General features: G+C 42.5%; 1 long non-coding RNA gene across 4 annotated transcripts; it reads right to left on the bottom strand.

Annotated features, from left to right (window-relative positions):
• Window positions 1-7680: 7680 nt before the first annotated feature.
• LOC116650656 (uncharacterized) lies at window positions 7681-23629 on the bottom strand. 4 transcript variants are annotated; one of them, XR_011416356.1, is made up of 4 exons: window positions 21437-23629; window positions 12049-12125; window positions 7912-10445; window positions 7681-7826 (listed from the first exon to the last, which is right to left on the bottom strand). It is a non-coding gene; the product is annotated as an uncharacterized lncRNA (long non-coding RNA). The 4 variants fall into 4 exon arrangements; XR_004303674.2 differs by having other exon boundaries at window positions 7681-9097; window positions 9157-10445; XR_011416355.1 differs by having other exon boundaries at window positions 7681-10082; window positions 10151-10445; window positions 21437-23627.
• Between the last annotated feature and the right edge of the window lie 1322 nt (window positions 23630-24951).

The following is a 24951-nucleotide window of genomic DNA, read 5'->3' as shown; positions in this document are numbered from 1 at the left end:
TCCGTCTTGGAGCGACTGTGAATCTGACTCTGACTGCAATATTTTTTTATGCGCGACAATAATTTGCACAGTCACACAGACAGACGCAGACGTCAGACCCGACGGCCAGACAGACGGGCGAACGGAACGAAGACGGACGTCCGATGAGAGCTGAAAGACAAAATTGTGCACTATGGAAAAAATTGGATACCTTCTCGGGCATATTTCGTAGCATATTCAACTGTAACTAAAAAAAAATTAATTAAAGTCCTCTAACATTTGAATTTATCAAAAGATACCTTTGATATAAATTGATTAGCTTTAGAAATATTTGACTCCGTCTGCTTCCATATCCGACTCCATTCAGAAACCTTGCCAAGGCGTGTTCCCTTTGGCCCACAGTGCCTCGCCCTGCTTACAGTTATGAGCATAAGTATGTACACACATTTATGTCTGCAAACGAAAGGCCGACCTTAAGACATCTACCTGCATTATGTGTCTAGAGAAAACTCGCACTTCCGAACTATTCAATTGAAGCGAATAAAGGCCGCACAGTGGAAGGGGCAAGGCAAACATGAATCAAGCAGAAACCTCTAGATTAAACAGAACACAATTCTCGTTTCTTTACAGAACAATCCACATAGCTCGAGGATTATCGAAGTGAGAGCAACCAAATTTGGTATGTAGCTAAATGTATAATGGGCGCAGATGAGGTAAGTGGCAATTTTCAGATACTCTTTGATTATATATAGATATATAAGATATATATACATGTACAGAGGGTAACTTCTCTTGACACAGCTGGGCACAGGGTATCTACTAGTCGCTCAGTGCTAGCCTGCTTATTTCCCTGCACAATTGCGTACGCTTCTAGTCAAAGGAGTCATTTCCCCTTCTTATAAAGCATCTACACTTAAGTGACCACCCTTATACCCCCCCCCTCCCCCCCACCCCCTATAGGGGGTGGCACTTGAATTTGATTTCGATGTTAGTTGAACTGGAAAAGCGACGCTGGCTGCCTAGCTGGGTGAAAGTGCTGCACTTTTCACATGGGCCATCATAATCTTTATCAAATGTGCAACGCACTTTACAAAGGCGTGGCTAGAGATTGAATAGGGGGACTGGGGAGAGGGGAGCAGGAGCGACCGACCATACAAATCAAGCAATTTACATTTCGTGCACTTTTTGCCCAGCGCCTAATGTGAAAATATGAAAAACGCTACCCGCTGGCTACCCGCATATGTCTCTGACTGACACGGCAATTGGAAACGGAGTCGCTGTCGCATTCAGAGTCGAAGTCGTCGGAGTAGGAGAGTCGGGCTGCGGCTCTGGCTCTGGACTCTGGGGGCTGTCAGTCTTCAATTTGGGTTGAACAAAAGTTTTCAATTTCTAAATTAAAGATATGGTTAAATGAAATTCATAACGCAGCCAGCGCAAACGTGCATACATACATATAATTAGCCAATTACGAGTATCTAAACAGCGCCGAAATACACACGCACACTGCGATGAGTGTACATAAATTATACAAGGGGAGGGGGGTTGGGAGTTAGGAGGGACACTTACCAGTATGAGTGCGCGTCTCAGTCTGAGTACAGTTATAGAGATACGCTCAAATGCTGAGATACTTACCGAGTGCGCATGTGCGCCAGTTGCCAGCCGGCACTTCCAGTTTAAGTTTCACGCAACACACACACACACACACACACACGTGCGCACACACACGAACGCACACACATTTACGCACTGAGATCTCGAGAAAAGGAGCCGCCGCTTCTTACGCAATGGCGCATCAAGTTTAAGAGCGTTTGCTGCCCAACCCAGGGGGCTGAGGGGTTTGGCCTTAGAGTGCGCAATGATCTCATTTCACATATATATATATATCTAGAACAAAAGCTCGCACAAACTTGGCCTGGCAACAGACCACAGCCAGACGCAGCTATGCCCATGCCCATGCCCAGACTCATGCCCATTTCCATTCCCATTCCCGTTCCCATATACCCAATTGCCACTCCGTTGGCGCACACGTGCGCCGCTTCCTACAGGCAGCAACAGTAGATAATGCCAGGGCCAGGGCGAGGGCCAGGGCCAGGGCGAGGGACAGGGACAGGGGCAGGGACAGAGGCAGCCACCCTGAACGCGATCGCGATCGCAGAGCTCCGGGCGGCTCTTTGGGCACCCCATTTTCACACACATTTTACGAGCTATTGATGGCTGTGAAAATGTGCTTATGAATATGAATAGATCCTCTGCGCCGCGTTCGACTACCTGAGAGACCCTTACCATGTCGACGAGTACACTCAAAGAAAAACCAACCTATCAAAAACATTGTTGTTCACAAGTCAAGCAGACACACACGAAAAAAAAATCACTAGCCTGAGAACTTTTTTCAAAGCCCAAAACTCCCTTAAATATTGAATTTTAAGTAGTATAATTAACTAAAGAAACTGCGTGCTGCAATTGAGAAGATTTTTTCTTGTTTTAAGTAGTGTCAAACTCAATCCGAGAGCTCTTATCCTCTTTACCTGAAATCAAGACTGTTTCATATTTAATCTAAGAATATTCCAAATCAAATATAAAGATCCCAAAAGTACTTTAAATAGGTTCTCTAAATACAACAATACTTAGCCTAAGAAATATCGAAATATCTAGTATTAAAATATATTTTCTTATTTCAAGTATTTTGAAACTCGACACTAGAGTTTTTCCTCGATTCTTTATATTTTAATGAATATTCAAACACAGAATATGCTAAATATATCAATATACCAAATTTTGCATCTTTCCAAAACTCCTTGAAACAATTTCTTAAAATACAATACTTGAGCTAAGAAGCTAAGTACTTCAATTGAGAACATTTTAAGCATATTTCATGGGTGTCCATTCACAAGCTCAACCCTAGTTTTTCTTCTTTTTTTCATATTTAATTTAAGAAATTAAAATTCCTTCAGAACTCCTCAAATCAATATCTTTGAATACAATACTTAAGATGCAATTGGAAACACTTTAAGCCTATTTCGAGCATAAAAATTGTTGGTTCAATTTATGTTGAAAGAGAATCCAGAATCTTCTAAGACAAAATCCACTTGAAAATTATAGTTTTGATTTGAGCAATTTTTGAATGAAATCTATGCCAGCATGTTGACAGTTTTTGGCGAACACCGTATGGTTTTTCTCTAAGTGTACAAGTTCCGTGTAGTTGCCCGCCTTTAATGGCAACTTAATAAGTCCAGCGAGGCCGTTGGCTCCAGCTGCGGGCAACTTCTGCTCGACAAAAGCGCATTCATGCCATAGAAAATTTAATTAGTTGTCTGTGCGCTGTGTGCTTGCCAAGGGGTTGCCGGCAGACAGGATATAAATACGAGTGCTCGACAATCTGCTAGATACATCTGCAAACAAAACGTGGCCAATTGAAGGCCAACTGCCACAACAACAACAATGAGAGCCAAATACAATAGCCATGGCTAAAAAGTTGTATCTTTTCTCTTAGGCCAACTGCAAGTGTATAGCTGTTAATGTATCTGTAGCTGTAGCTGTAAAATGTATCTGTATCTGTATCTGTATCTGTATCTTTAGCTATTGCTGTTGCTGTTGCTGTGCGTGCATTCGCAAAAGCTTTATGGGCCGCCACTGCCGGCCGACGCATTCCGATGCGGATCCGGGATTGTGAAATGTTTTCATTTCGAGACACATTTACCAACGCGTCTGCACGCTGTCTGTATCTGTATCTGTATCTGTGCTTGTAGCTGTATCTGTATCTGTATCTTTAGCTGTGTTTGCTGTCTGTCTCTCTCTCTCTCTGTGTGTGTGTGTGTGTGTATGTTAGCCATGGCCTGTTGCTGTTGTTGTTGCGGCTTCTTTCTTTCTCTGGGCCACTCACCTCCCGATACGTGTCGCATTTTAAATAATAACGCGACCATCATAAAAGACGGGAATTCGTCGTGCCATCGGGAAGTTTCTACCAACAACCATCTAATTCGTTTGCCATATTTACAAGTTTTGCATGTTTGTTGAAACTATTTTTAGATATTTTATTGCAGTCATAAGATTCAAAAAGATTCGAAACGTGGCCAAAGTTTTATTTTTTTTTATTATTTTCAGTTAATTAATTTTATTTAAGGCAGTCAAGCAAAACTATTTATTTATATGTCTAATGAACTAAACACAATTATTAATTATTATTTGATATCTATCAAATCTTGGCAAAAATTATAGATAAATTATATATTTTATCGCGCTAATAGAATTTGTTATATATTGATTTATGTTAATTGTCATTGCCAGCCTATTCTAACCTATAACAGGAACTCATTTCAAAGATTTGTATAATATATACTAATACACTCAGAAAAATTTGAATTGCTTAATAACAATTAATATTTGCAATAGTATTATTTTAATTATGATTATTATTATTATTATTACGATGAAAGTCTTTAATGCAATAATCAATCCAAGAAATATTGCAAAGTAAATCTCCAAAATTCCAAAAATATATTTCAAAACAGAATCGACTCGAAATTTGAAGAACTTCATCTCGATCATAAACTTACTGTCTATATCATCTTTTCTTTAAGTGTAATTGTAAGTTATTTTTATAGATATATTTTTAATATAATTCAAAGGTTTTTTACGAAAATTAATTTTTTTTTGTTGTTTTAAATCATTATAATTGAATTCCCAGCATAATTTCGGGTATTCCCTTTAGATCATTCTTGATATGTAAACAAAGTCTGGCTTGCTTAGATCGTAATACGTTATTTCTCTAGATCTTCCAAAAGTAAGTTCCTTTGGTGAGGCTGAGACTAGATGTCTTTGACCTTCTGGGCTGGCGTTTTGCTATCAATATTTGGCAGCTTGAGACAGTCTTGACAGTCAGTGATGGTGCGATGATCCAATGATCCGATGATCGTCAGGGGCATTTAGAAAGTCGCCCGGAAATTCACAGCCACACACGGCATATTTATGCTGATTAGCACCTATTGGATTAGCTCTGCCCAAAGCATGTGTCGTCTCTCTGTGTGTGTGTGTGTGTGTGTGTGCGAGTGTGTTAGAAAATAATCAATTGGTAAATATGTTTATCACGACTTTGGGCCAACGTGCATAGCTTTCCTTTCCATGCTCCACTTTGCTTCGACTCGTGGGCAACATCGGCGCGGCGAACGCGAGGGGCGTGCACTCATTGGCGTTTCATGAATGAAAAACGTTGGCCATGCACACACACACACACACACACACATGCGTGTGTGCATGTGTTTGTAGGCATGTTAATATGTGTGTAGGCAGGCAGACAACATACACACACATTTGTTTGTCGTTTACTTATCTGGCTGCCCCCGCCTGTGGCTTCGCTTATCATCGCTGCCTTTTGTAATGCGCAAACAAAGCATAAATACCAACACATCAAGTTGTTTGGATTTGGTTTTGGATTTGAATTTGAATTTGGTTTGCCGCTGCCCTGGCATGCTTGGAATGTTGTGGCGCCCCAGCTCCAGCTCCGGCTCCAGCTCACCTTGAGCTGAGACTGACAGTCGCAGTTGAAAATAAAAAAATAAAAAAACAACAACAACAACGAATTATAATAAACGACATTTGGCGCAGCTACGGCGTTGGCGTTGGCGTCGGCGTCTGCGTCGGTGTTGGCCGTTTGCTGCTTTGACCCACTGTTCAAAAGCTCGGCGCTCTCCCTCTCTCTCTCTCTCTCTCGCTCTCTCTCGAACGCAACTGCAGATCCAGTCACATTGTGTACTTACCTATACACAGTTAAACGAAATGTTTTTGTACTCACCTTCAGAGTGGCAGCGGCAACAACAGTTTCACTTGGAGGCTGCGCCGGCGGCATTAGTTCAAAGCTTTGTAACACCACACGAATCTCTAGCAGCGTGTGTGTGTGTGAGCGTGTGCTTGTGTGCAGGGCACACAAAAACCATTGGAATGTGGAATGTGGTATTCATTGACAAAATCAGCTTTCAAAATGATCTCACTTGTATGAAATACAGTCAAACCAAATCGAAAACCGGTTTCGTAGTCAAATCAGAGATAGACGACACACAAAGAGCGCGCGGGGGGGGGGGGGGGGGGGGTGCGGGTTGGCATCTTGCGAGGGGTAGGAGACGGTGGGCAGCGAGAAGTAGCACTTTTATAAATTTCAATTTATGTAGTTCGTTTTCCTTGAGTTTTACACAATATAATGCCACATACATACCTCGAGTATTTCACTGTGTTTTCACCGCACGTGCCTGGCCCGGCTGAAAGCCCTGAGCCAAATTTAATACTTCATTTTGATTACGATGTGTGTCAAGTCAAAATTAACTGCTGCCATTTAACACATTGCACCAAAAAAAAAAAAAACACACACGCACACAAACCTTTCATAGCCTTAATATTTTCACACGCGCAAAGCAAAGGCAAACAAAAGAAGAAGAGGAAAAAAAAAACTAACCTGAAAGAAACACGAGAAAGAAAAATAAAAGACAGCGACTAAATTCGGGCAAGATCTTACGGTTTTTGGTTTTTAATATAAATAGCACACACAATTAGTGGCGCTGAGAGTGAGGCGCTGAAAAACACACACACACACGCACACACAGGCGCACAGAAAACTAAAAGAAAGACGAGAAAAATAAACTGTAAATATTTCAAACTTATCACAGCTGCAACTATGTATGTGTGTATGTGTGTGTGTATGTCGATTGCTATCGAGGGGAGTTTATCAAAATTCGAAACGAGGGGGGTCGCTAAATATAGTCGTGTATACGAGGGGTGCTGCAGCGGGGCGCAATATCAAAGGTGCACATAACTTACAAGCTTTAAATATAGACAAAGGCAAAGCTGCGCAGGCGTGCCCTGTGCGCGCGAGCGAGAGAGAGAGACGCGACAACGCTTTGGAATGCTGGGAGCAACAATCTTCATTTAACAGTCATTAATTTAGACGTCGTTCCGGCTGTTTGGCTAAGGGAGCGCCCGCTGCTGCGGCGCCGACTGCGGCTGCCGCTGCCGCTGCTGCTCCCGCGAGATGATCACACGCTGCTCGGCTGGGAAGCTGTGGGAAAGTATGTGCCGCCGCCGCAGCAGCAGCAGCAGCGACGGCAGCGGCAGCGGCAGCAGCATCAAATTGGGTCAACATTTTTTCATTCACTCTTTTTTGTTGCTATATTTCAACATATTTTGTGTATGTTTAGTTTTTAGTGTTTTATTTTTTTTTTTGCCCCTGCTTTTGCTTCTTTTTTGTGTGCCTGCCATTTTTTATTAACACAAAACTTTCTATTGAGCGGACAGCAAAAACACACACACACACACACAGACACACATGGAGAAATGTTTTTTGTTGTTGTAACTGAGAGCCACACACGAACTTCAGCAGACCGTAGCATTCACCGTTACTTTTTTTATAGCACATTTTTATGGCTGAGGCCTGGCGGTCAGGAACTGCCGCCCCGTTAATACAAATATAATTTTTAATTGACATTTATTGTCGTGCATAAAATAAAACGGGCCACAACTTTTATCTACGCAACTCCCAAAGCAGATGCCAACCGCACAGCTCGCCAGGCCGCGCAGCTTTGACTATCGATAGTGTTAGCGACGCCGATAGCTTAACGATAGGCCAGACGATAACTTACGACGGCATTCCTTAAACTCGTTGCTGTTATTACAGTTGTTGTTGCTGTCGTTGTTGTTGTTGTTGTTGCAGCCGACCACCGCCAACGTTTCGCCGTTGGCGTTCTTTGGCATTTTATTTATTTTTTTTTTTGCTGACATTATTGCTTTTTACGTCCAAGAACAGCAACAAGAACTACAAACGGGATCAGTTTGCCGTTGTCCGTTAGCCCGCTGCATGTGTGCGACTGTGTGAGAGAGAGAGAGAGAGATAGAGAGAGGGGAGCGAGAGACAGCGAGAGAGCGCATTGCACACTTGCGTTCCCTTTTTACCCTTTTCGGCTGCGACTGCACACTTGGACTTTGGCGTCTATCCCTGTCTGCCAGCAGACGCCGTTGCTTTTTCCTTGGCTGCCTTCTTTCGCTCGCCCTCTGCTTCTTTCGTCTTGCTGTTCTTGTAAAACGGTTTGGCGTCGGTTTTCTGGTTCTGCTTGCCTGCCGACTGCCGCCTGCCCTGTTTGTTCTGTTGTTGTTTTTGCTGTTGCTGTGCTGTTCCTGTTGCTCTCTCTCTGACGTTCTTGTTGTTGTTGTTGTTGTTGTTACGAGCCCGCATTCTATGCTGGTGGTTGACTTTTCTTCGTTTTGCCTTTTGCTGAGTGATGCAACTTTAGTTGGCGTTGGAAGACCACGATACCCAACAGAGCCGCAGCGGCGAGTCCAGCGATTGCAATTATGATAGGTAGTGCCCACTCCAGTGCACGCTTGGCTCTGCCGCTGCGACTGCTCCCTTTATTATCGGCTGCAATTGCATCGTGTGCGCAATTACCATCAAAATACTTTAACCGCACAGCGCCGCAATAGCTTCAAACGCGCAAGCGACTTAACTGGCATACAGTAAAAACTGCCTAAGGGCAACAAGCACAACAAATTGCCACCTCTATTGAGCATAATTAAGAAAATTATGTTGCAACAGCTTTTACAATTAAAAAAAAAATATGAAACTTTTTTCTCGCCTTATTCGTAACTTTGAAGATTTTTAGCAGTTGCTTTTAGGTAATTTATACTGTACTGAAGCCGAAATTGCAGTCACATAATGCCAAAGTCTGGCTCAGACCTACGCTCGCGTCGTGTATGACTCATGCTTGACAAATTTCAATTTCAATTTCTAAATAGACGCTACACACACACACACACACACACACGTACGAAGACGACGACGCGCAGCATCCAATTTCAGCCAATAAATATTTTACTTCGTCTCCAAAGACGAAGCCGAGCTTGTGACTTGTAACTGACAGCGCAGCAGCCGCTGTACATACATACAAATGTGTGTGTGTGTGTGTGTGTGTGTGTGTGAGCGCATTGACTGCTGGCAAATTCCACACGGCTTACTCGCTTACCCATGTGGCTTGACTTGAAGTTTAGAATCAAAGAGCTCCTTAGATGTCAATGGATGTCCCATGCAGCAGCAGCACACGCAACACGACGACACACAGTCTTGGCCAACAGAAACCAGTTTCTGGACACATTTTTCTTTCTCATATATAGTTTTTTTTTTTTTTTTTTATTATTACTCACTTTTGAAGCGCAAGTTCTATTTGGCTTAGTTCTTCTCATAGTTGAACGAGACCGCATTCCATGCTACAACCACCAATACAGGCACGCCAAGCTCAAGCCACACACACATGCAAGCAGGCACACGCACACTCACACTCACACTCACATACACACATGCACGGGCAGAATTCTTTAACTTTAATTTTTCCACGCTGTTTATGCTGTGGGCCAATTCAGCTCTCCCCACCGCAGTGCTGTGTCCCAACCAAATCGTTATTTGAACTTTCTGGAATGCGGTCGCCCAAGTTTCATATGTACATACGTATGTATGTATGTGTATGTATTAGTGTCTGTCTGTATGTTTGTTTTGCGCGCGTGTGTGTGTGTGTGTGTGTGTGTGTCGCAGCCAATGTTTGTCGTCTGCTCCGTTTTGGGTAGCTCCTTGCTGACAAGCCTTTTAATTTAACATAACTTCTTCTGTTGTTGCTTTTTTTTTTTTGGTTTTTTTTTGTTTTTATATACAAATCAACGTTTCAGTGTCATTTTTGCAATATTTACTTTTCACACTGTTTTTGGTTGTTCGTGTTGTTGTTGTTGTTGTTGTTGTTGTTACATCCGCTCTCACAAAATCAACGAAGTCTGCAAGCGAAACGTCCGCGCGCAGCTCGGCAACGACCATGCGGCTGTAGCTACAAAAATTCACTGAATGAAAACATGTCTTTTCTTTCCTGCGATCTTCGGGCGGATCGCTGCGCTGGCAGCGCGCGGGCAGAGCCAGCGCGCAGCGACGTTGGCAGTGACGTCGGCAGCGGGCAGCGACAGTGGCAGCACTTCGGAAATGTTGCTGCTGCTGCTGTTGTTGTTGTTTCGAAAGTAGTCGCTTGTATGATGTATCTGTCGCTGTATATGTATGTACGTGTGTATCTTTGTGTGCGTGTGTGTGTGTGCTAGAAAGTTTCGATACAAACTGAACTACTCCACGATGATGTTTGGGTCACATGCATATGAAACTTACAGAACGGCATTCCACAACTGAGCTGACACCCGCCCCCTCCCTCCATCTACCCCTCCACAGCTGCTCCTCTGCCTGACGCTCTGCCCGCAGCCAAGTTACAAAAGTATCTTTGTATCTGTATCTGTTACTGTTGCCGCGTCCAAGCAATGCGCTACTTTAGCCTCTTGTCCCAAGCACAAGTCAATGTCTCTTTGAGTCGGAATTTTGCTGCTCATTGGATTCTTCAGCTTCGGTTTTTTTTTCTCTCTTTAGTTTTTCAGTTTTTGCCTCGTTGGTTTTTTTGTAATGTTGTAATCTACGAAAGGTTTGTTATTGTTGTTGCTGTTATGCGTGTGTGCGCGCGTGTGTGTGTGTGTGTGTGTGTGTGGTTTTCGTAAGTGCTTTTGGAATGTTTATATGTTTGTATATGTATTTATGCATGTAACGTATGTGCGGAGCTACGTTTTTTATGTTGCTGTAGCTGGTGGCGTTCTTTTGCGTAAACAACACACACACACACACACTCACACACGCACACTAACCGAAATTCGCCATTGAACGGTAAAAACAAATTCCAACGTGTTTGACTTTGTCAGTACTCGTGTGTGTCTATGTGTGTGCGTGTGTGTGCGTGTGTGTGTGTGTGTGTATGGTCTTTTTCAATTACATGTTTGTAAATGGAATTTCTGAACTTTTTGTGAACGAGGTCATTTACAAGGAAAAAAAACCAAAGCACAACATATAGTGCTGCGGGGTGGGGGGCAAAAGCTGTATATATTTTGTTGTTGTTGTTGTTGTTTTGTTTTGTATTCGTCATGAAGGTATTTATAGGAAATTCCATAGGCATTACTCTTTAAATTTAAAATAGGCGTTATTTATAGTTGCCGGGGCAGCGGCATGACATGAATACCAAATGCGCAACGCCCGAGGGGGAAAGGGTATTCGAAAAAAAAAAAACAAAAAAAAAAAAAATGAAGAGAAAAAAATGTCAAACGATTGACGAAATTTGTGTGACAATGTCTAATTCGATAGAAGATTAGTGTGAAAACAAATGGCAGCATTTTAAGATCTAAGAATTAACATAAATTTCCCATGATAAAAGTAGGGGAACACACATCAAAATGTTGGGCTTATAAGCTCTGAGATATAATTCTAGAAAAGTTCTCCACAAGCCAATTTTCTATAGCAAAAGTAATTTAATTAGTTAATCTTACATTTGCTTAGTTCCAAAGAGCTCCTGTAAATTCTACCTACTTAGTTCCAAGTTCTTTTCTAGAGAATGTTTTCTACGCATACGCCCAGTTACCCATATATAATCCACGCTAGTCTAGCCTGTCATAGAAATATTTATAAATATATTTATTGCTATTGTTTTTTATAACTGCATATGCCATATGATTTGGCGAATTCTGGAAATAAATCGTTTGCGGAATTACAGCAGAATAAAAAAAAAAAACATGGCACAAACACACACATCATGTGGCAATTGGTGCAGGTGATGCGTACCGAAAAATGTGACTGTTTCTGGGCATTAAAGGTGCTTCGAATGTTGTACAGTTGGTTTTCTTTGTGCTGCGGTCTGTTGATAAGCCAACTGCATCATCAAAGTTCCCCGTAACTGGGGCGCCAGGTGTAAATTTGTAATGCCACGACAAATGAATGCGGCCCATTGACAATTATTTTGAGCGCTCGTCGCTGGCTGTTCGATTGATAAGTAACGGCGGCTACTTGACGCAAGAATTTCTGGTATTTCGAAAGTGTACACACACCTGTCACGCACACACACACACACACACACACGCACACGCACTGCATGAAGCACGCGCTCAATCTAAGGCTTATCAGGAATCCAAAGCAACTATATAAATGAATTGTGATGGCATTGCAGCAACTCTTTGAGTCACATGCTCTACACTTACCTGGGCGTTGCTTGAAGAGCGATGAGAGGGGTGGGCGACGGGGGGGGGGGCGTCAGGTGGCAGTTGCAGCAAAGCGTCTGTAAAGCAAGCGAGAAAAGGGTTACGGAAATTGTTATAAATATTTGTTTTTTCCTCGCAAGGGATTTCTCAATAAAAAAAAGTAATATATATATATATAAAAAAAAGAAATAATAATAAAAGGCAAACAAAACTTGGACTTTCGTCTGTTTGTACTATTTACAACATCAACAGCAACGTCAAGAACATAAAAATAATTAATAAATCTTATCAGGCGACTTGCTGTTGCCATTGCCGTTAAGAGGGCCGCCAACAACAACAACAACAACATCAACAACAGCAACAAAAGTGAAGTACATTTATACACAAGCATATAGCACATGTTATTAAAAGGCCTTTGGCTGTGACGTGGAAAGATTGGAATGCCAATGCAGTGTCATGGGTTAATTGTGCACCACGCACGGTCAACGATTGCCCGTTCATATTGTAATCGAACCAAAAAAAAAAAAAAAACAAAAAGGGGGAATAAAAAAACAAAGTAAACAATAATGGAGTGAAATAAAAATCGTTTATGGCTTCCCGTATCAATATCAAAGTACTCAGACCCATTGGTAATCGCATCGAAACTTTGGCCTAGCTTTAAGGCTTAATAATGTCGTCTAATAGCCAGCACGTGATGCGCATACAACGGGCGCAGGTAACATTAAAGAATGTCAGCCCAGTGTTGTTGGCAGCAGGTGCGGGCGCAGGTGAGCTGTGCCGCTAGACCTCCAGCTAGACAAATTGCACATAATTTCTAGTCGAGCAAGCGGCAAAAAGTGCAGCGAACCTGTCCGAAAACGAGACACACGAGCAAAAGGGCGAGAGATGGGGAGAGGTGGAGCTAGTTAGTCAGATTGTTTCAGTTGACGTCGCCAGACTCTCTGCTCCAGTCTCCGTCTTTATGTGCAATTTTATGCATGAGAGAATCAGTTGCAGGCAAAAAAACTACAAAAAAAAAAAACAACTATTAACTGAGGCGGAGGCAGAGCGCGTTGCAACTGCCGCCGGCAACTGGCTCAGGTTAGATGATAAGCCGCTGCGAAATGGAGAACCCACCAAGGCACACACGAACGCTAACCAAGACCAAGAGTTGGTAACTGCACACTGGCACAAAGTCACACGAAAATGTAGTCAAAAAATGAATAAGAAGTATGGTTCACTTTTAACGTGGATCAACAGCGATTTAATACAAAACCTTTAGGAAAATATACCCTATATTCTTCTCTCTAGATACCCTAGTTTTTATAGTTTAGCCAATATGGCTGGCAAATGAAATCAAGCAAGGAAAATACAGAGTATGATGAAAATAACTTGGAAATTTGAAGAGCCAGTTTATCGTTCGATTGTTCCTATGGCAGCTATATGATGTGGTTCGAACCGGCATCCTTTAGTTAAATGGCTCGACTATGGTCGCCAATTTCTCGAGCCTAGTTTGGAATAGTTGTAATATTTGACCGAAATGCAATTAATTTGAACGGTGCTGAGTTGGGTTAATGCTTCGATAAACAAAAGAATAACTGGCTTCGGTTCATGGTCTGATTCGGTCAGCAGAAAAAGCCAAGCCGCAAATGCCAAATGAATTTAACAAACGTGCAGCTCATATTGACCAACAGATAATTGCTTTATAATGATTTATAGCTTTCTTTTGATCGGTTGAATGAAGCAATGTTAACGGTTGCAATCAACTCAGACAGCTGACCAGGCAGTTTTCTGGCTCAAATCCACGCCATTGTGTATTAGTCGAAAGACAGATTGTTAGTTTCTATATTTAAGAAATATTTATATAAAATATTATATAAGTGCAGGCAAGTTTTCTGGTTCAAACCCATTCAACTCGAAGCATTTACGAAGCTCTTACTCGAAAGTTAGCTTCATAGTTTCCATATTCAAGATGTGTCTGCATGAGTTATACAATTTTATTTAGGATTCTTCTTCTGAAGTGCTTTTCGAACCACTGTCTGCTGTTGCATGCATTAGCATACAAGTGTTGGCCGCAGATTCAACATACAACATCAACAACAAGGAGTAGCTCTTGCTAACGAACAGAGCGACGCCTCTAGAGAGGAGAAATGCATTGAAGCGATGCTGATGTTGCTGCCGTTGCCGTTGCCGTTGCAGTGGGCGCTGGCTATGGGTAGTGGCCCGATGCTGCCCCCTGGTTGGTTGCCTTACCGCCCCCCTGACAGCAGCACCCAGTCTATGCCCTCTCAGCTGCAGCAGCTTGCGTTGGGTGTGGGTAAGTCTATGACCGCCGACTGCTTTCAAAGTGTGCCTGCCGTGGGGGGAAAGTCGTCGCGGGGGCAGACAGCACAGCGGGCAACTGGCAATTGCTGTGCCGCTTCCTGAGCCCACACAGACGCCGTCGCCGTCGCCGTCGCAGACAGCGGCCATGTGAGGCTGGCATAATTATAGCACATTCCATGACACAAAGTAGCTGCAATCGGATGTGGATTTGGCTACCAAGTAGGAGTTGTTTGACTTTTCAATGTGGGCGTCGCCCCACCCCCCCCCCCCCCCCCAACCGACTTCCCGCCCCGATCCGACCGACAGTTCGCTCGTCAGCGCATGATTTGTCTCAGTCTCAGCACCTCCGCCTTCGATCTAAGATGTATTAATGACATTTGGCCCAGTTTCTTAACAGTTTTCCTCGTCGTCGTTGTCGTGGGGGCGACTTCGTCGTCGTCGTCGTCGTCGACACGTAACTGGGAACAGCTGTGCACACGACGTTGGCGTCGCTGTCGCCTCCTCTGTCTCCTCTGCCTCCTCTGGCTCTTGTCTGCCTCATTCATATTCATAAATTTAACGTATTTTTTTGCGTAAGTCTGCGACGCAGCGGAAGTTGTATGTTTCCCCCTAGACCTCTCCCATTCCTCTCCCTGCCGTTGCCCCTTTGCGCTTGCCAGACAATGCGCCGCTCTATTTTGGCTGCCTCGACCCATCCCTTTTCCCCTTCCCCGTTGCTTTGCCCATGCCCGTGCCCGTGCCCGTGCCCGTTCCCAGGCGTAAAGCTAAAGTTCAAAGCACTATTGAACTCGAACTGGCAACACTTTCGCCATAAATAGCAAAAGACGTCGCTGCGTTTGTTTTTATCAACGGAAACAGCAACTGGGGGCTGCGGGGAGTAGGGTATTAGCTGGGGCTTAGGTCTGAGGCGGAGAGCAGGCATCGATAGGAAGTGGCAAAAACAAAAAAAAAAAACAAAAAAGTAGAAGAAAAAGAAGAGAGCAAGAAAGAAAAACGAAAACAAAAGTGACTAATGCGCCAAGTGTGAGCCGCTCTGGCTCCCGCTTCCTCCCGCTCACTTCCTGTGCGTGTGGCCTAATGAGGAAGTGGGAAATGGAAGTACTGTGCAGAAGGCGAGCGCGGAGCGGGGAGGCGACAGAGGAAATGGAAATGGAAATAGCAGAGCTGGGGTAGCTGGGAAGTGCAACTGCATTTCAAAGTGCAAGCCAAAAATAAAGCATGTGAGAAAACAAAAAACAACGGCAGCAGGTCGAAGACTGTATACTCTATGCGAGATGCATTCGGTGGAGGGGAGGGGGGGGGGAGGGTTATGGTATATTAATACGAATGTGTGTTTATACTTGATGACATTTTTTGTTGATATAGATCAAAATTCTTTGGCAGAAATACTCGAAAATATTGGTTAAATATGAAGAAATTGATTTTAAATCTTTTTTTTTTTCACTTTATATATTTTATTTAAAAATATTTACTTTTATCTGTGTTTTGTTAATTAATCAATTTTGGAATACTTTTATTTGTAAGTGTTGGAAAAGTATGAAAAGAATAACAGGGCAAGATCGTTTTGATCGAAAAGTAGAGACATCTCTTTATCTTTATGAATTCCACAATCACAGTCTCATATTTACTTATGAAACGCACCAAAATGCAAACGCCATTTGGAGCCGAGCTGTGTCCGGGGACGGGATCGCAACGGGGCGGGCCGGGTCTGGCGGGCTCTATAAATAAGCGTTTGCTCGAGTGGCCGGAAATATTGTGACTATATAGATGGTTGCGATACAAACCGATACGAATACCAGTGCGACTCACTGTACGTGTGCCTGTGTGCCTGTGTGCGTTTCATTCATATTTTTGCGCAACATTCATTCATGATTGTATGTGAATGGAATGGGGATACGATTATTTGGAATGGGGCATATTAAATACAGCAAAGCCGCATATGGAAGAAGTTTTATTTAGTTTGTTGTTGTTGTTGTTGTTGTTGTTGTTTTGTGATTGCGACAACATGCAGTCCGAAATAAATAAAAAGCAACAAAAACAAATACTGAATGTATTGGGTGCTGACCCCAAAAAAAAAAATAAGCGACAACAACGGAGATACGGATCCGTTCCTCACTTATCAGTTTCGAGTGTGTGTGCGCGTGTATGTATCTATGTGTGTGTGTGTGTGTGTGTGTGCGCGCGCATGTGCTCAATGAAAATTCATTGAAATTTAGACCAAATCTATAAAATGCAACGAAGCAAGCAACAGCAACTACAAGCGTACTAAATCCATACACAACAAACACACATTGAGCTACAGATACAGATACAAACACACACATACACACACACACACACACACAGATGATTTGGGGGTCTCAATGGCTCGTTGGCTGGCGTTGGCGATGGCGGCGATAAACTAACTGCAACAACAACAACTGAAACGCATTGGGGCAAACTGTTCCGAGCGATGACACGAGAAACTGCGGTGACCGCAGCGGAGGCGGAGGGGAAGGCGAAGGCGGCGTCGGCGGTGGCAGCGGCAGCGACGGCGACGGCGACGGCTGCTGCTCTCGGGCAATGCATGCATTTATGAATGAATGAAAGTGTATGTGATTATGTGTGAGCGAGTGTGCGTGTGTGTGTGTGTGTGTGTGTGTGTGTGCGTGTAGTTGTTGTGGCGTGTCGCCGCAATCGCCGTGTGTGTGTGCCTCTGTGTGTGGGTGCGCGTTCGCATTTAATGAATGAAAATCCCAAGCTGAAGCAACGACAACATAAACTAACAAACACACACACACACACACACACACACCACAGCAAATGCAGCACAAACGGAAGTAAATGGGAACAACAGCAACAACAACAACAACAACAAAAGTAACAAGCAGAAGAAGCAGCAGCATGCCCCATTGGATGGCATGAATGCCCGTCTGATTTTCAACTACGGATAAGATACTTGTAGAATATTTTATGGCTTCAAGTATCCACTCATATGGTGTGCACATAATACATATGTGCGCACGCATGCATCATACATGTATGTACATATGGCGGCATATATGTACACGCATGTGCTACTCGTGCACATACATGGCTGCAAATACCCAAAGGCAGACTTGCGAGTAAAAGTAACTAAAACTCAGCCTGCATTGGGCACTTGAAACGGATTTCTTATACCCTCGAAAATGGATAGAAGCAGGGTATATTGGTGACATGCAAATGTGTGCAGCATGCAGGGGCTGGCATATCCGGAGCATGTATATATTTCCGGCCCATCCGTGTGGTTGGCGGACTAGAGAATACCACCACAGCATGTCATCGCTTGTCGTAAGAGGCGACTAATCGAGACACGTGGCTCTTGCAGTTCCAGACTGCTAGTCAAAACGTTTATAAATCTCATATATATTCTCGATATCTTCCCTTTCCATTATGTCGATCAATATCGAGTTTTAATCAAGGATGGAGGCTAGCTAAGCATGTTCTCGTTTAGTTATTACAGATTTAGAACATATTATCTTCCAAGATAAAATATAACTCACTTTTATAAAAGTTTTTCCGCTGTAGGGCTGTGCGATTCTCATGAATTCATGATTTCAAGATCAAGAATTCAGTATTTCAAGATTTCAATATAAATAAGTGCCGTTTGTATGTATGTATGTATCTATGTATGCATCTATGTGTATATGATATGATATGTATGCAGGTTTTTTTTTTGTAAATGTGCGTAATGCATGTAAATATGTTCATATGCATGTATGCATGTATGTATGCATCAATGTATGCATGTGTGTATGCATATATGTATGCATATACGTATGCATGTATATATGCATCAATGTATGCATGTATGTATGCGTATAAGTATGCATGTATGTATGCATTTATGTATGCATGCATGTATGCTTATAAGTATGCATGAGTGTATGCATCAAATGTATTTTTACCAGAATGGAAAACTATCAGCTGTTACAGCTTTACCATATTACAGGAAGTTTCTAGGAAATTGTATTCTGAGCATTAATCAGTTAAAGTAAATAAATAAAACACCATAAAAATAGCGATGATTTTCCAATGCGTTTTATCAATTAAAGGAATTCGCTAATTAATTTGTAGGTCTTCAAAAGTATGCTATATAAAAAGCAATATACTTACATTTCAGAATTTAAAATAATAATAAACGATTAATGAAGATAATAAGAATGGGAAAATCGAGTACAACTATGATTAATTGGATGATAAATGGGATTTTCAAAAAAAAAAAAAAAACCGCCCAGATAAACAATCAACTTTCAGGAATCTACGTTGATAAAGGTCCCTTAATTTATGGCATACCGATAGGAGAAATTATTTCATAAAAATATTAATGAATTGCCTGGAGACGACGATAAATGGCGCTCGACATTTTTTCAGCTAATTTCATTTGTTACGATTTTTGGGAAATTTGATTAGCTGCGATTTTCTTGGAAAAAGAATCACATTAAGAAATTTGCATTTGCCGTTAAATTCGCGCTGACTCAGTGAACCGGACAAACAGCCTATTCGGAATGTAGACTTTAGGCGAAATGAGTGTATTCGAGTATATTCATGCATGTTTGAACGAATGATTGGCTGACTCGACTCGACTGAGGTTCTACGGAAATTCGATTGACTGTATTACAAGTGCCGCGCGTTATTGAAGCACTAGACGGGAATTGGACTTGGACTCGTGCACAAAAGTCATAAAAATACAAAAACTGAAGTAAAAATTACAAAGAAAAATAAATAAATAAATATGTAAATAAAAATAGAATTTCAAGATTTGTTGTATTGACCAACTATGACGCACAGAGCTGCGCCAATGTGCAGGTAAAACACACTGATCTCAGCAAATATAAATACACAGGATATACATACAGCCACACACACACACACATGTATTTATATTGTATGGCCATAGGGCTTGACTTTAACGAGTTGATATTTATCGAGAGCTGCGGCCAAGAGATTAAAATTACAACAGACCCCAGCGAAAGTGACGCGAATATTGTTCAAATTGTTTAGAAACAATAATAACAACAAACCAAATGACGCACAACAACTTTACAAGGTTGTCTGCCCGTCTGCGCCAATGTAATCGGATTGTGGGTGCAGGGTGGCAGGCAGAAGTTTCTTTCTGTACGTCATTGAGAAACTGAATGAAAATGAAAATGAAATTGGCGCACAGCAAACGCAACTGGGCACACACACACACACACACACACACACACACACACACACACTCAACTAGCCGCTTTTACGTCAGCAGCTACTATTTCCATGTGATTTGCTGTTGTAGTTTTATTTTTACTTTTTTTATTTTCTTTCTGGTTTTTCCTTGTATTTAGATTACGATTATTTACATTAGAGCTGCGGGCGATGACGTTCTGTGACCATTGAGGCAGCCCAGAGCCCAGAGCCCAACGTTTTGATTTGTTCAAATGTGCGCCTAATTGTGGCAGACAGTGGGCCAGTGCTGCCAATTCATTGCTAAATGCCACACGCAATAACAATTAATCGATAATTATCGAACGCAGTGTGATAAAACGATCGAGCACAGGGTGTTCGAGAGCATGTGTTGAAAAGCTTTTTGAAATTTGATTGTTTCCTTATATGTTTTCGTTTTGTTTTGTTTGGTTTTTTTTTTTGTTTCTTGATATTTTTGATAAATGCGTAACATATCAAACTGGTTCAATTCTGTTGATAGTTTTTGTTGCTTTTGTGCGCTTCGGCTGTGCCAATCTTAATTGCGCATTTAAATGTGTTCGTATGTACATACTATAATAGAAAAACAACAACTATAAACACACACACAATCACACACACACACATGCACATACACATGCACACACACACAGGCAACGTACAGAAACAGCAAATTTACAGCCCATTGTGAACTTTGAGGCTTGAGGCACAGGCGCCTTCCCCAAAACGTGCGGCTGCCCCTTAAGCGCCCCGTGCCCGACCAACCCGCTGACAGCGTTCGCGTTGCCAACCATGTGTCTGTCCCTCTGTATATTTTGAAGCTGCGCATATTGCGCCTTGGGCTATTTATTATGTATTATAGTTTATGGGCTTGCAAACAAAACAGAAGCGCAGTGCAAAAACGTTTTTGCGCACTATTCTTAGCGCCGCGTGTCAGGTGGCAACGCTCACAATTAAAGCACGTGCGAACAATTAAACGAAATATAATAATATGAAGAATAATAATAGTGTGTGTATGCGTGTATGTTAAACATAATTAATTAATTTGCTTTAATGAGGCATTGCCAAACATTAATTAGTTGAATTTAGCAACGCCAACAGTCTGGCAACGCCAAGAGCAAGGGCAACCATGAAGAGAGCCGAGCGAGCTTAAGAGCGTAAAAACAAAATGTACGACAAAGACAACGACAACTTGTTGCGCCTGCGACTGTGTGGGTGAGCAAGCAAATGTCGCTCTCTGTGTATGCACGAGTGTGTGTGTGTGTGTGTGTAAGTGAGCGTGAGAGCGAGCTTTTCGGCAGGCTGGCCTTGCTGTTGTCTGGGGCAGGCTGTCTGTCTGTCCGTTCGTTTGACTGTGAATGTGTGCGCGCGCGCGTGTGTGTGTGTGTGTGTGTGTGTGCATGTGCCTGTGCTTGTGTGTTTTTAAAAATATTTTGGTGCGCAAAAAGCCCAGCGCTCATGCAAGGACACATGGCTAGCGCGACGTGCGCACGTGTGCGTGTGCGTGTGCATGTGCGTATGCGTGTGTATGAGTGCGGAGGACTCGCTGTCTGGCGGCTTAAGCTGCGCTGCGCTGCTGCGCCGAGTTGCGCAGCGACGCGCCGCTCTGCTGCCGTTGCTGCTGCTGCAGCAGGCTGCACAAAACAGCTGTTTTCTGTTGTCAGTTTTGCAATGCACGTCCAAGCGGACAAGCGCAGCTGAAAACAGCTGTTGCGCTGCCGCGCAGCTGCATTTAGCCTGACCCCGTCCGCAAATTTATATATGCAAATGCAAATAGCTTTACGTATATATATATATATGTATATATGTATGTATATGTATAGATATGGGGTATACATACGTTAAAACTAGTAAAAGTTTAAACAAATTGCTTGATACTTACAAACAAAGCCATTAGGCGGCCTGGCGATGGCGATGTCGTTGTTGATTATATAAGCAGCGTCGTCGAGCACACACACACACACACACACACACACACATACAAGTAGTCGCGTGTGTGTGAGTGTGCCTGTGTAGTGGAGTGCTGTGCTGTGCTGTGTGTGTGTGTGCGTGCGTGTGTTTGTATTGGTGTGTGCCAGTTTAGTAAACGCTCAGCACACGCACCGAACTCAACCGAACGAAACGTCGACGGCAGCAGCGACAGCGACAGTGGCAGCGGCAGAGGCAGAGGCAGAGGCAGCGGCAGTAACAGATAGGCAAGTTTGCCTTTGTTGTTGATGTTGCTGTTTGCCGTTATTGTTGTTGTTGTTGTTGTTGTTTGTGTTTTACTTTGTTGTTGTTGTTGCTGTTGCTGTTGTGTCGTATCTAAAACATTTGCGCTTTAAATAAATATACAGTGGTATTATAAAAGAAGAGGCAACTACAACAACTACAAAATTGGTTCAATGCACGCCGCCAAAGTGGACGAGCCAGCAAAAAAAAAAAAAAAAATGCTTATCACAGATGATAGCAGCAAGGGGGGAGGGGGGGGGGGGGAGGGTGGGCTTGGTGGAAATTAGTTTTCCCGAATGATATTGCTAGATCATTGTAACTTTGATTATTGTTGTAATTGATATTTAGCAGCTACTCGATCATCATCATCATCATCGTCAACATCATCATCGTCATCATGATCATCAGCTTTGTCACTTGGCCAAAGTTCACTTGTTGTTCTTCTTGTTTTATATGCAATACATGCAAATAATTTTATTTTATTTGATATGTTCTTGTTGTTGTTTTTTGGTTTTTGATTGTATAAGTTTACAGTTGCCTTGTGCGCCATTTTTATTTTATTTTTATTTTTTTTTTTGTTTTAATACATATCTATACCTGTATGCATATGTATGTAAGTCTGTATGCGTGTATACATTTCGATTCTTTATTTGAGTTTTTTTTTCTTTCGCTTCTATTTTTTTTTTTTTTTTATTTTATTTACTTTTCCGCTTCTAATTTTAATTATTCAGTTGCGAAGCTCAAAAGTCGCGCGCTAGTTTGTTTTTAATTCTTCTTCTTCTTGTTATTGTTGCTGTTGTTTTGTTTTCCCTGTTTCGCTCTCTTTTTTTTTTTTTAATTTTTATTTTAAACGTCGTTTAGGCAGTTACGTTACGTTACGTTACGTTACGTTACGTTATGGCGTTGGGCTACGTCTTTTGGGGGAGTGGGAAGTGGGAAGCGCGAGGCCTTCAAACTGCGTCGCAAATTTGCAAATTATAATTTTTGCTTGTTTTTGTTGTTGTTGTTGTTCTGTTGTTGCTCTTATTGCTGTTGTTGTTGTTGTTGTTGTTGTTCGGCTAACTCGATCGAGTTGAAATGGGATTCAGTTTTTAATTTTCTTTATGTTTGTTTAGCAATATAATTAAACGCAAGTTAAATGGCGACACACACACACACACACACACGCACACACAAACACACACATGCACGCACACACAGAAAGACACATGCACAGACGCCAACACCAACACCAACACCTTTGCACAGTTTTAATTGAAATTCACTTTGATGCCGCCGCCGCCGCCGCCGCCTCCGTTGCCGCCGCCTCCGTTGCTGCCGTTGCCGTTGCCGCTATCCAGAGACCAGGAGAAGAAGAGCCCAAGCAGTTTAGCCAAAGCAAGCCGCGCCCAGCCAGAGCAATTCACCGCCTCCTCCTTCTTGACGTTGGCGCTGTCGGTGACGTACTGAATCACCCAAAGTTTAGTTTGTGGCGCATGGTTACGCTGGCGGCGCACACACGCACACACACACACATAGGCACAGCACACAAACACAAACACAAACACAAACACAAGCACAGAGCCACAGCGAGAAGCAAGAGCAAGAGCAAGAGCAGCAGCAGCAGAGGCAGCGACTGAGCGAGAGCAGGCAGCCGCAGCCGCAGCCGCAGCCGCAGCAGCAGCAAGGTCTCTTGGTATCAATGAATTGCTTTGCTTTAGCATTGCCCCAGCCTCAGCCTCAGCGTCAGCCACAGCCTCTGCCTCTCTGCCCCTGACTCTCTGCCTTAGTCACAGAATCGGTCGAAGCAACAAGTACAAAGTAGAAGCAGAGAGCTAAAACGTCGCGTGCGTCGGGCACGACCGACTTGAAATGTCTGAATGTTGAATGAATGTGCCGCGCAGCTGCTGCTGCTTCTGCTGCTGCTGCCGCTGCTGCTGCTGCTGCTGCTGCTGCCCGACACTGTGAGTGTGACTTTGCATGTAATGGTTAACGCCATATGCCGCATTGGCGCTGAAAAAAAAAATAAAAAATACAACTAAAAGAACAACAAAAAACAATAGCAAAACAAACACACCGACACCTCACAATGGCACACACACACACACACACGTACACACGCGCACGCGGGAGAGCGCGCGCTCACTCTCAAAAGCTTGCGGCGGCCGCTTGAGTGTGTGTGTGAGCGAGTGCGCTTGCTTTGGCACGGTAAAAAATTTTATTAACAAAGCAAAAAAGAAAATGGCGGCGCCAGCAATTGCATTTTTCGCATATCAATCGCGATTTTATGGCAGAAAATAGCAATTTAAATGATTTATGGGTTTTGCAACAGCAGCAGCCGGCAAAAATGCAAATATTTTTAATAAATTAATTATAATTCTTGCAGCGAGCACTGAAAATAATGCAAAACAAGTTGCAACCAAGCTTCAGAAAATCAAATAATAAATTGTTTGAAAATGCACTAAAATAGCAAAAACAATTGTTTTTATGAGCTTCAATTTGTTTTGCAAAGCTGCAGCAGATTCTTTTAATTGTTCAGATTTAAAATAAATTATAGAATTATTTGAATTAAGTCAATTTCTAGCTTTTAGCCTCGATTTACATATATTTTGATTGTGCGAAAAACTAGATGAAAACTGATTGAATTAGAAAAAAAGGGCATAAAAATGGGGATTTTACGAGCACAGCAGGATAATTTCTTAGATCAGTAGAGAATCGATAAAAAAAACCTAAAAAAATAGTTATTTTTGCCAAAAAAAAAACACATAAAAATAGTTTGTTTTGCCACAAAACAATTGTCATTAGACGGCAACATACGTAAATACATGTTAATTTGATTGCGAAGTGATTAATTTAAGCAGAAATAAAGCCTGACTTTATACTAAAGCCAACTATACACGTTTTGTGCACAGTGTAAAGCACCCCGAAGCACTCATTCAGACACACACGCACATATACGATCGAAATCAACGAAAAAGAGCAACCAAAACCCCATCGAAATCTGTTGAATACAAGTAAGAGTGCTCTAGTCGAGCTTGCTCGACCAACAGCTACCCTGTACGTGGCAATTAAGACACATGCAGACAGTAATAAACGTGCTCATGTGGAAATTAGCTTCTTAAGCAGCTGTGCGTCGCATGTGAGAGACATATTTGTTGAGCTTAGCTCTTATGTGGGGCATGTGTATAACTTTGGGTGCTGTCACCG

Source organism: Drosophila virilis, chromosome 3 (genome assembly GCF_030788295.1).
Source record: "Drosophila virilis strain 15010-1051.87 chromosome 3, Dvir_AGI_RSII-ME, whole genome shotgun sequence".
Taxonomy (NCBI): domain Eukaryota; kingdom Metazoa; phylum Arthropoda; class Insecta; order Diptera; family Drosophilidae; genus Drosophila; species Drosophila virilis.
The sequence above is the reverse complement of the archived record's forward strand: the minus strand, read 5'-3'. Positions and strand labels throughout refer to the sequence as shown.